Below are 11,411 nucleotides of genomic sequence, written 5' to 3'. Positions count from 1 at the left end.
CCTTTGCTGCAGACCTGGGCGTTTGGCGGCTCCCGCGATGCAAATCCCCCCCCCGCCGCTGAGGTCGATCACTGCCCCACTGAGCTGCTTCGCAAAAGGATGCCCAGCTGAGCCTCACCAGGCATAAACCTCACCGCACGTCACTGGCTCACGCTGATCTCTCTACGGCACAGCTTCCAAACACTCAGATCAGATCAGATCAGCATCTAACAAACAGAGAGCTAACAGTCATTCTGGCTCCCTCTTATGGCCGATTGAGGAAAACAGCAACCAATCACATTTTACAGTATGATTTAAAGAAACAGGTATAGCATTATTGCAAGATTTATATATTGCCAACCCAGCCATTAGATTATATTCCTAACACCCCTGCCTTATACTGTTGCAGGCAAGTGATGGTCCAATCTCGTTTTAAAAACCTCCCGTGAGGGAGCCCCCACAACTTCAGAAGGTAAGCCATCCCACTGATTAATTGTTCTCACTGTCAGGAATTGTTTCCACTTAGTTCTAAGTTGCTTCTCTCCATGATTAGTTTCCATCCATTGTTTCTTGTCTAACCTTTGGGGGTTTTGGAGAATAGGTTGGGCCCCCCTCTTCTTTGTGGAAACCCCTTAGATATTGGAACACCTATTTAGTAATAAATCTGGCTTCCACACATTGACGTAGCTCCGTGATGACGAACCTATGGCATGCGTGCTACAGGTGGCCAACTGATTTTCAGCCTTGATTTTGGATGTTTTTTGCCCTTCAGGAAGGCTCCTGAAGCCTCTGGAGGGAGAAAAAACGGCCCAAAGGACAATCCAGAAGTTCGTTCCTGAACTTCCGGTTTGCGTGTTGGGCTGTTTTTCGCCCTCCCCAGGCTCCTAGAAAGCCTGGGGAGCCTGGGGAGGGTGAAAATGGACCTACTGGGCCCACCGGAAGTTGAAAAATGGGCCATTTCCAGCCTCCAGAGGGCCTCAGGGGGGGGGGGACGGAGGAAGCTGTTTTTGCCCTCCCCAGGCTCCAAGAAAGCCATGTGCATGCTCAGGGTAGTGTGTGTGTGTGTGTGTGGTGTGTGTGTGTGTGTGTGTGTGATGCACGCATACGCAGGGGGCACAGCGTGGTGGGCATTAAATTATGGGGGTGGGTATGCAGGCACGCACAATAGCATGCATGCATGTGCTTTTGCACTGAAGGCAAAAAAGGTTTGCCATCACTGACTTAGGTCCTCGGAGGCCAGCTGGGAAAGTTGCAAGTGGTGAGGAGATGATCATAGGATGCTGCAACCATTGTAAGTGTCCTGCCGGTTGCCAAGAGCTGAATTTGGATCATGTAACCCTGGGGAAGCTGTCGCAGTCTATCATGTGAGGACTAAGTGATGCAAAATCACTTATTCCAGGGCCATTGTGACTTCGAATGGTTGTTAAATGAATGGTCGCAAGTCGAGGACCGCTGTAGACCACACAGCATTTCTCAACCTGGCTTGCAAATTGCTAATCTGCAACAGGGAGGTTTGTTTTTAAATAGCTTTTGGTAGACCTGATGGGGTTGTTGGAATTGTAAAATCATACACTGTTCTTTTCCCTTCCACCACTAGATGGCACTATAGGCATTTATAAAATGAAATCTCCAACCCCCCCCCCCACTTTTTTTTGGAAGCTGCAAAAAAGTATCTTTAAGGGTTATCCGTTTGGTTGTTTTCCTGCTTGTGATTTACAACATCTTGCATTGCCTAGCATTGTTGAGATGATGTAAAACTTCATTACCGTTTTATCAGCCCAATCTATTAGTGCCCTTGTTATAGGGGCTGATAGCTTAATCAGCAGCCTGAGATCAGATAGCCATTATTCTGAGGACATCACCTTCTTCTCCATGTCTTTTTCAGATTTATGGGTAATAATAAGAGTTGGAGCTGCGCTTTGTCCATAAAAGTCCTGGAAATTTATTGCCCCTGGATGGAGTAGCGCTCTTACTAAAGGAATAGGTCACAGCTTGGGTGTCCTCCTATACACCAGTGTTTTAAACTAGATGCTTTAAACTAGGAGACTTCCCAGAATTCCCCAGCCAGCACAGCATTTCTCCCTTCTCACCTGTGATGTAGATTACTGTGATGCATTTTACATGGAAGACTACTTTCAAGCTACTGTAGGAAGTTAGCACCCACCCCTCTCCTAGAAAAATGAAATATTTTAGGAAATATTAAAAGGACAGAATATTTTCCCCTAAAAGGGAGGCAGAAACAGCCCCCCACTTTGTCTGGTTGGGGGGTGGTGGTTCAGGCTCATTAAGGCCTGAGCCAGTCTATTTTACATAACAAAGATCTCCCTCTTTCAGGCAGAGCCATAATAGAAATCCCAAAGCCCTTTCATTATATCATCACCCAGCAAAGGCTCAACCAAGCTTGGGACTCAGGATAGCCTACAGAATGGCCCCTGCATGGCCCCATCGGAGTCTGATAACCAATCAGAATGCAAGCTCAAATTCAAAAGCCCAGAGAGGGCATAAAACCAGGACACTCTCAGCATCTCTTCCTCCCCCCCCCTCCTCAGGACCTCAAACCATGTGGTCCTGTCCACCATCAATAAACCTTCTTTCCAAGCAACTTCCATGAATCCAATGTCTTTTTCCCCACTTGGAACTGAACCCAGATGGACATTTCTTCCAACGCTACAATGGGTGCGAATTGCAGCAGCCCCCTTGTCATGGATGACATTTATATCCATACCCGCAATATACCGTGGCTCGGTGGTTAGAATGAAATATTGCAAGCAAACTCTGCCTACTGCTAGCAGTTCGATTCTGATCAGCTCAAGGTTGACTCAGCCTTCCATCCTTCCGAGCTCCCTTCCCTTCCCCTCTCCCCTCCTCTCCCCTCCTCTCTGACCATTATGATCAATTCCTTTATTCATATGTTATGCTAATCAATTGCATTTTAACTTAGCCAGTTGCACAAATCCATTCTGTGTATTTAGTTAATGGTTTCGAGTATACTGTGAATGGAGAAACTGGGCTGAGTAACCCGTAGTTTAATTAAATCTGGGGTGGATACTTCTCATTGGCCGTGTTCTCTAAGTACTTTTAACCTGGTTATAGAAACAACCAATTTTCTGGATTATGCATAAATTATCAAATGGCCTGTGATCACAGAATATATTAAGTGACCTCCCGCTACCTCTAAGCAAGGTGAAAATTAGAATAGAATAACAGAGATGGAAGGGACCTTGGAGGTCTTCTAGTCCAACCCCTTGCTTAGGCAGGAAAGCCTACACCACTTCGGACAAATGGTTATCCAACATCTTCTTAAAAACTTCCAGTGTTGGAGCATTCACAACTTCTGGAGGCAAGTTGTTCCACTGATTAATTGTTCTAACTGTCAGTAAATTTCTCTTCAGTTCTAAGTTGCTTCTCTCTTTGATTAGTTTCCACCCATTGCTTCTTGTTCTACCCTCAGTGCCTTGGAGAATAGTTTGACTCCCTCTTCTTTGTGGCAACCCTGAGATATTGGAACACGGCTATCATGTCTCCCCTAGTCCTTCTTTTCATTAAACTAGACATACCCAGTTCCTGCAACGTTCTTCATATGTTTTTAGTCTCCAGTCCCTAATCATCTTTGTTGCTCTTCTCTGCTCTCTTTCTAGAGTCTCCACATCTTTTCTACATTGTGTTGACCAAAAGTGAAGTGTGGCCTTACCAAGGCATTATAATCAGTGGATGATTTGGACCAGTTTGACTGAACCAGTAGTGGTTTGACGGCCTGGGTCGCTGGAACTGGCAGTAACCCAGGCCGGCCACGCCCCCGAACCAGTTATCCCGGCGATGCCGTAGGCACCAGCATCTTGTTTTTTGCTTCTGTGCATGTGCAGAACAATTTTTATTGCACATGGCATGCCCATGAGCGAACCTTCAGTAGCGACTGTCGGAACCCACCCCTGATTATAAAGTGGTATTAACCCTTCACATGATCTTGATTTTATCCCTCTGTTTATGCAGCCTAGAACTGTGTTGGCTTTTTTGGCAGCTGCTGCACACTGCTGGCTCATATCTAAATGGTTGTCCACTAGGACTCCAAGATCCCTTTCACAGTTACTACTGTTGAGCAAGGTACAGTGGTGGGATTCAAATAATTTAACAACTGGTTCTCTGCCCTAATGACCAGCTGGGTAGGTGGGGCTTGGTGGTCATGTGACTCGATGGGCATGACCAACTCAATGTCACTCATGTCGATGGGTGCTTCTCCTTAGCTGTTACAATGTAATAAGGGTTAACTGGAGAGGCAGTTTCTGTAAGCAGGGCAATAAAGATGAGGCTAGAAACAACACCAGAATGTTTCCTTCCTGCCTTCCTTACAGGATTAGCCCCGTAAAGTGGGAAAAAACAAAGGGAGATTTCGTCCAACAACTGGTTCTCCGAATTGCTTAAAAATTAACAACCGGTTCTCTCGAGTAGGTGCGAGCTGTTTGAATCCCACCACTGGCAAGGTACCACCTATACTGTACTTGTGCATTTTGTTTTTCTTGCCTAAATGTAAATTAATTAACCAACAATCATGTTGTGCAAATGAAGCCACTAGCGTTGATCTAGCATTGATCTGTTAAAGTACATTGCATGCACACAGACATTAAGGTATTCTGCAGTTCTTTTTACAATCGTGGTGCTGGTTTCAGAATAGGAACGGAAGCAAGAAAGGAAAACAAGGGAAGATTATAGATTGATGGACCGCATTGCCTGGATTAAATTCTACCCTCGCCAATAAAAAATCCGTGAAGCAACTCTGGATAATTGCCTGTCAAAGGGCCCTTTTAAAAAAAAACACCCACCAGTAAAAAATTTAGCAGCAAGAGACTTCGTGTTCCTGTTCCCACAACATGCTTAATTGGGTCGATTAATCCCATCCTTTAACCACAGGGAGTTAAATTTAAACTAAAACAGATCCAGTGATACACTAGGTCAAACTACTTCCACCCAGTCAGTCATAAGGCAAGAATCCCAGGAAAGCCTTATATGTTGCCTGGATTTCTATAGAGGGGTAGCCTTTGAAAACTGCTTGGAAGATCCGGTAGAATGAAGCAGGGTGAATATTTAAGGGCAGTGGAAAGCGGTATAACAACTGGTAAGTATGCACTTCATGCTCCCGTTGTATGTGCGCGCATGCATGCACCAAATACGCACTCCACTGGGACATAGTGAATTTAAAAACAGCTCAAAAACTTAACCTTCTACTGCAGCCCCCGGTGAGTAAAACAGCTGAGGCATGGCAATCCAGTCTGCCAGGCCTATCAGCTGGGCTTCAAACAAAGGGAATATAGGTCAGTATCACACAGGGGCAGGAGGACGGGCCCACCTGATCGTTAGAGCGAACTGGTTTGCTCTCAGCTGATTGTCGGAGCCGAACTGGTCCGAACCGTCTGAATCCCGCCACTGGTTAAGGGTTATATCATGGTATGGCATGGACGCTACTGCTATGAAAGCTACACTGGTGATCAGTGAGTGCTCATGAACAATTCCACGCTTTGGTAGTCACTGATAGCAGCAGTCCCCAACTTTCCCGGGTCTATGGATTGGTGGCAGCTGCAGCGATGGTGGCAGCAGGTGGGGATAGTTTCGTGCATGCCACCCGGATCCCACACAGGCACAAATAAAGGTTCACATGCTCACCTGACACTTGAGTGGACCACATCTCAACGGGCTGAGACCTGGTACCAGTCTGCGGACTGGGGGTTGGGGACCCCTGACCTATAACACTCACTGTTGTGGCCCAGCAGGAGCCGTTGGAGCTGCCAATAGCAAGGGACCCTATGAGTCGGCTCTGGAAGATGTGGAGGACCCTGGGCAGGGTTCAGACTCCAAGCAGGGACCAGAGAGGCTGGTTGGCCACCAGGAGGCGCCTGAGGCATGGAGCAGTGGTGAAGATCAAAGAGAGTTTGTCCCTGACGCCAGGCAGTGAAGGGCGGAGAAACAGAGGCAGCAATTACGGAGACAGACGCATAGGAGATAATCAAGCCCAGGTGGTTGTGGCTTGGCTCCTCCCAAGAGAGTATATAAGAAGAGACTTTGGGAGGAGCCTTTTTGCAGGACACAACCATTCAAACTAGCTGAAGAAGCTCTTGTTTGTATTGTATCTCTTGTCTGTGGGAGTCTGGGTTGCTGCCAATGTCTTGCCTGTGAGTAATTGCTGTGAATAAAGAGTGGCTATCAGTAAGCCTGTGTCGGCATTAATTACTGGATGGAGGGGGGTCAGAACAACTCACTATGGCACAGACCTGGGAATGGTATGATAAATAAAAATGCCATCACCTGGAGCATGGTAGATGTCTTCTCTGTTTATCAGTTTATTGGCTGCTCCTCTTACCACAAGGTAACTCTGGGTGGCTTTCAATATTAAAAAATAAAACTATGTAAATAAAACCCTACTGTTGTGGCCTGTTGGCTGCCGGCCCACCCAACAGCTGAATCAGATGAAGAGGCATGGGAGTGAGGGTCAGCATCAAGGCAACATGAGAGCTCTGAGGGGGAAGAGGAAATGTAGCTGTTAGAGAGACAGAGGTGGAGCCTGGGCCCTCCATCAGCCCTCAGATGGAGAGTCAACAGCCCCCTCCCCCGGTCTGGAGGTGGCTGATGAGGAAGAGGAGGAACAACTGGGTCCAGTTCCTGGTGGGCAGATGTGCAGAAGGCAGAGGAGAGGAGAGCAGTGGAAATCTGTGGCCCGATCCTTGGGACGGAAGAGCCACCACTGTTAGTGAAATACCACCCTAGCTCTGGAGATAAAAATACAAAGTACAATAGCTAAAAGATGGGGAAGTAGGGAGTTGGGATAAGCAGGGGGGTGGTGGAATCTGATATAAAACTATCAACCACTCACAACAAGAAGCCCCTACTTTGGACCCCCAAGCCAACTGAGCAAACCAGGACTTTAGGCTCCTGTGGATGGTCAGGAGTTTTGGAGTGGACCTCACTTGGGGGGCAAGATGTTCCAAGGCACAGACTCAATGGCGGAGAAGATCCTTTTCCTGGACCCCCCCAGCTAGAGTACCCCAGGGTCCATAGCATCCTTCTTCTGTGGTTGGCATACCTGCTTGTTCTGACCTCCCCCCCTCGTCCTACACCAAAGCACGCCGAGACAAAGATACTTCCAGGATTTATTGATACACAGACAGGCCCTTGGCAGCAATCCAGCACAGTCCAGGCCTTGGCAGCAATCCAGCACAGACTAACCTTGGCAGCAATCCAGCCTGCCAAGCTAGCCCCAAGAGTTCTCCAGCTCAGGTGAATACGTTGACTCCTGCAAAAGGGCGTGTGCACAATCATTCCTTTTATAGTCTTGAGAGGAGCTTAATTACCACCAGCTGAGGGCAATTATCTCCTGTAACTGCGCAACTGTTCCTTACACCTATTAGCTCTTCGGTGCTGGGCATCCAGGAACAACTCCCTTGGCTCCTCCCCACTGTTCCAATGCATGACGTCTGGATCGCACTCCCTTGTCTCCTCCCCACTGGTCCAAGGCTCAGGTGCCTCCTGGTGGCCAACCAGCCTTTCTGCACCTTGCTCGGAATTGGAACCCTGTCCAGGGTCCTCCACATCCTCCAGAGCTGACTCATAGGGCCCCACGCTGTCGGAGTCTGGTGGCAACGGCTCCTGCTGGGCCACAACACCTGCTCTATGCAACAGCATGTCCTTGGCCCTGTTAGCTTTTCATAGGGCCTTGACAACCTGCTCTGTTTGTTTGTTTTCCCCAGGCCCTGGGCCAGGGTCCTGCAGAGTGTGCTTCAGTATTAGTTGTCTCCAATACAGTTTGTTTTTGTTGAAATTTTATATTGAACTGGCCAGGTATAATGGAATGTGTGAGGGACCTTGGGAGAATGAGGAAAAGAGATGCTGCCTAGGAAGCAATCAGACAAAAGAGGGAAGATTCCCCCAAGTGGCTTAATAGCCGGAGGACGAAACTTAGGAAGTGTTCTGACTTGGGCTTCCCCAAAAAGCATGAAGCAGAGTCCTGGTCCCGACAAACCCCTTTTATTAAACGAAAACAAATGTGAATTCCTCTCATTCACATTCAGCAAAGGCCTGGCAAACAGTCTTTCAAAGGAGTAATTATGACTACAGACCTAATCTATCTTGGAAAGCTGCCATGTAAATATTTTCCAAATGAGGTGCTGTGCAAGGAAAGACTGGGCACAGAGTTTCTGAGATTCACGGACAGATTTTCACACTCCTAAAATGAATCTAATGAATGAATGAACGAATTGACGAATTGTTCCTTGCAAAAGCCCACTCCCCTTTCACTCTTCTTTTGTTTCCTATGGGAGGGGCCATTCACCATCCACCTGTAGCTTTACTCTCAAGTCAACCCTGATTTCTGAGCTGTTCTTTTCTTCTGCTAGCTCTGCGCATGCGCACACTGGGAACAGGCTCCAGCTGTTCCTCTACCTCACTGCTGTCTAGCTTCATAGGCACCTGATCACTGCCAGACGGCCTCGGCCCCGTCTCTGCCTCCGATGCAGAGCCCTCGTCCAAGTCTTCCCCAGCCTCCAGGACTGGCCCATGCTCCTCCCCAACCTCCTCACTGTCTGATTCTGCTGCCAGCTCCGCTGGCCACTGCTGGGCCACAACAGGAAGGACTCGTCCTAATGCAGGGATGGGCAATTAATTTTCCCAAGAGGCCACGTGAGATACTGGGACCATTATGAAGGGTCTGCTGTGGCCACTGTCTCACCCCTCTTGCCACCATTGCACTAGCACCCTGCCCTTTCCAGATGCTGCCCCACCCTCTCCCCCAATGCCACATCAACGCCGTGGGTCAAAACAGGACCACCTGTAGGTTGGATGTGAACCAGAGGTGGGTTCCTACCAGTTCGCACCTATTCAGTAGAACCGGTTCGTCAAATCTACCGAACCGGTTAGAAGAGGTTCCACCAGTGGACCCGGAAAGCAGGCCACACCTACAGAAGAGGTTCCAAAAAATTTTGAAACCCACCACTGGTCCTTGGAAATGATTATTCTACACTATCATGCTCATATTTATAAAACTCAGTGCCTCTGTGAAAGGTAAGGATGACTACTGCATTTGTGGTGCAATCAGCACATTGCGTGTGTTGAAGTTGTTTTTAACGCAAACCAAAATTGCCTTTTAAAAAACAAGTTTACATCATATTCTTATGCAGGCCAGTGCTGCGTGTGAGGTAATTTAAGGTGGTTCTGACAAGTGTCGTCGGCATCTTCATATCCGGTCACATGGGTGGCAAGCCACTCCCATCCGGTCACATGGGCGGCAAGCCACTCCCATCCGGTCACATGGGCGGCAAGCCGCTCCCACAAAGGAGGCCACACCCACAGAGTAGGTTCGAACAATTTTTGAAACCCACCACTGATGTGAACTGTGGGCTATAAAATGCCCAGGTCTGCCCTAATGAAATCAGATGATTAAAACTGGCAGTGAAAAGTTTATACTTTCAGACTTGCCGGGTTCTGTTAAGGTAAAAATAAATTAGAGTTAGCTCATCTAGTTGTGTTTTCTGTCTGGTTTACCCAGGAGATCTGACACCAATCTAGTTTCTTCCTCTGACCATAAAGCCCTGAGGGCTCCCCTTTCCCTTTTCAGATTGTTTCCTAGCTAGCATCTCTTTTCCTCATCCCCCAAGGTCTTCCATGCATCCCATTATACCAGATTAAATTTTATTTATTTATTATTTCCAAAAGCTCTTCAGGGTCAACTAATAAGTGGGTGGTCTTGAAATTGGAAGAAAGATGCAAATCAACAGGTTCAATCAAATCACATGTGCCTACAGAAGAGCAAAACTGCACCCAACCAGGAATTTTCGATGATGTTCCATGGGAACCACCTGCTCTGCTGAAGAGGACAAGACTTATTTCCTTTATCAGTTAATATTTGAATTAAGAAATAGAATAACAGAGTTGGAAGGGACCTTAGAAGTCTTCTAGTCAAACCCCCTGCTTAGTACACCACTTCAGACAAAGGGTTATCCAACATCTTCTTAAAAACTTAAAAACGTCCAGTGTTGGAGCATTCACAACTTCTGCAGGCAAGTTGTTCCACTGATTAATTGTGCTAACTGTCAGTAAATTTCTCCTTAGTTCTAAGTTGCTTCTCTCTTTGATTAGTTTCCACCCATTGCTTCTTGTTCGACCCTCATGTGCTTTGGAGAATAGCTTGACTCCCTCTTCTTTGTGGCAACCCCTGAGATATTGGGACACTGCTATCATATCACCCTTAGTCCTTCTTTTCATCAAACTAAACTAGACATACCCAGTTCCAGCAACCGTTCTTCATATGCTTTAGCCTCCAGTCCCCCAACCATCTTTGTTGCTCTTCTCTGCACTCTTTCTAGAGTCTCCACATCTTTTCTACATCGTGGCGACCAAAACTGGATGCAGGATTCCAAGTGTGGCCTTACCAAGGCCTTATAAAGTGGTATCAACACTTCACGTGATCTTGATTCTGATCAATTTATTCTTAAGTGACCTGTCTCATCAGCATGCAGCAAAGGGCACAAACTGTATTTGATTTTATTTCTCAAAGTGCATATCAAAATGCAGTCAGTCTCAAACTGTAGCAATCACACCGGTGCTGCTGTACTGATATCACAACATCACTGAGCAAGTGACACGAGCAACGTGATTTGCAGCAAAGAAATAGAGAATTTGAAACCGGGGGGTGTTTGGTGAACCCGTGAGAAGGTTCAAGATAGAGTGGATTTTATGAACCGTCAAGATTTGTACAATCAAATAGATGTAACATGCACACAGCTGCCACTAAAAATGGCAACCACGTATTTCATTTCGCCCCCTGGCGCAATTGGATGCATTTCCAAATTTCTCAAAAGATCATTTATTTATATGTGGCCTCATTCTATATGAATGCATGACAGTGTACAACAAGAACCCAAACTGATCCAATCAGAAAACAAAAAAATCCAGAATACTACAGGAATAATAATCCTCAAAACTGTCAGGACCTGTCACAGCCAATTACTATGTAGTTAGAAGTAGTACAAATATTAGACATCCTGATGTCAGATCACGGAGGATAAGTTTCCCTGAAAGGTGATTATGGACCAATAAATTAATACCATATTTAATTCTGGATTAAAACAACATTTCAAATACATCCAACCCAGAGATTTTATTTTGATACTGCACATACATTCATTGTTTGCTGATGATAAACATTATTGCTTGCCTGGGGATAAGCACCACCAGTAAGAAAATAATATAATTGGTTGGGTGTAGAGTGAACATAAATAAGGCATGATTGAAGGTTGAGGCTGTGTTGACAAGTCCTTCAGGAAAGATACCATCTCCTGGAACGGTTTCTGATGAGAACTTCCTCCGTGAGAATTGATCTGAGATATGGTGAAGTGGATGGATCAAGTGTCTTTCCTGCCTGTTCCCAGAACTTCCTACCTATCAGCTGGATA

General features: G+C 46.5%; 1 long non-coding RNA gene across 1 annotated transcript; it reads left to right on the top strand.

Moving 5' to 3' along the window:
- The first annotated feature begins 299 nt into the window (after nucleotides 1-299).
- On the top strand, nucleotides 300-3,936 carry LOC116512701. The gene is made up of 2 exons (XR_004255911.1): nucleotides 300-451; nucleotides 3,618-3,936. It is a non-coding gene; the product is annotated as an uncharacterized LOC116512701 (long non-coding RNA).
- The last annotated feature ends 7,475 nt before the right edge of the window (nucleotides 3,937-11,411 follow it).

This window comes from Thamnophis elegans, chromosome 8 (assembly GCF_009769535.1).
Source record: "Thamnophis elegans isolate rThaEle1 chromosome 8, rThaEle1.pri, whole genome shotgun sequence".
Lineage (NCBI taxonomy): Eukaryota > Metazoa > Chordata > Lepidosauria > Squamata > Colubridae > Thamnophis > Thamnophis elegans.
The sequence above is the reverse complement of the archived record's forward strand: the minus strand, read 5'-3'. Positions and strand labels throughout refer to the sequence as shown.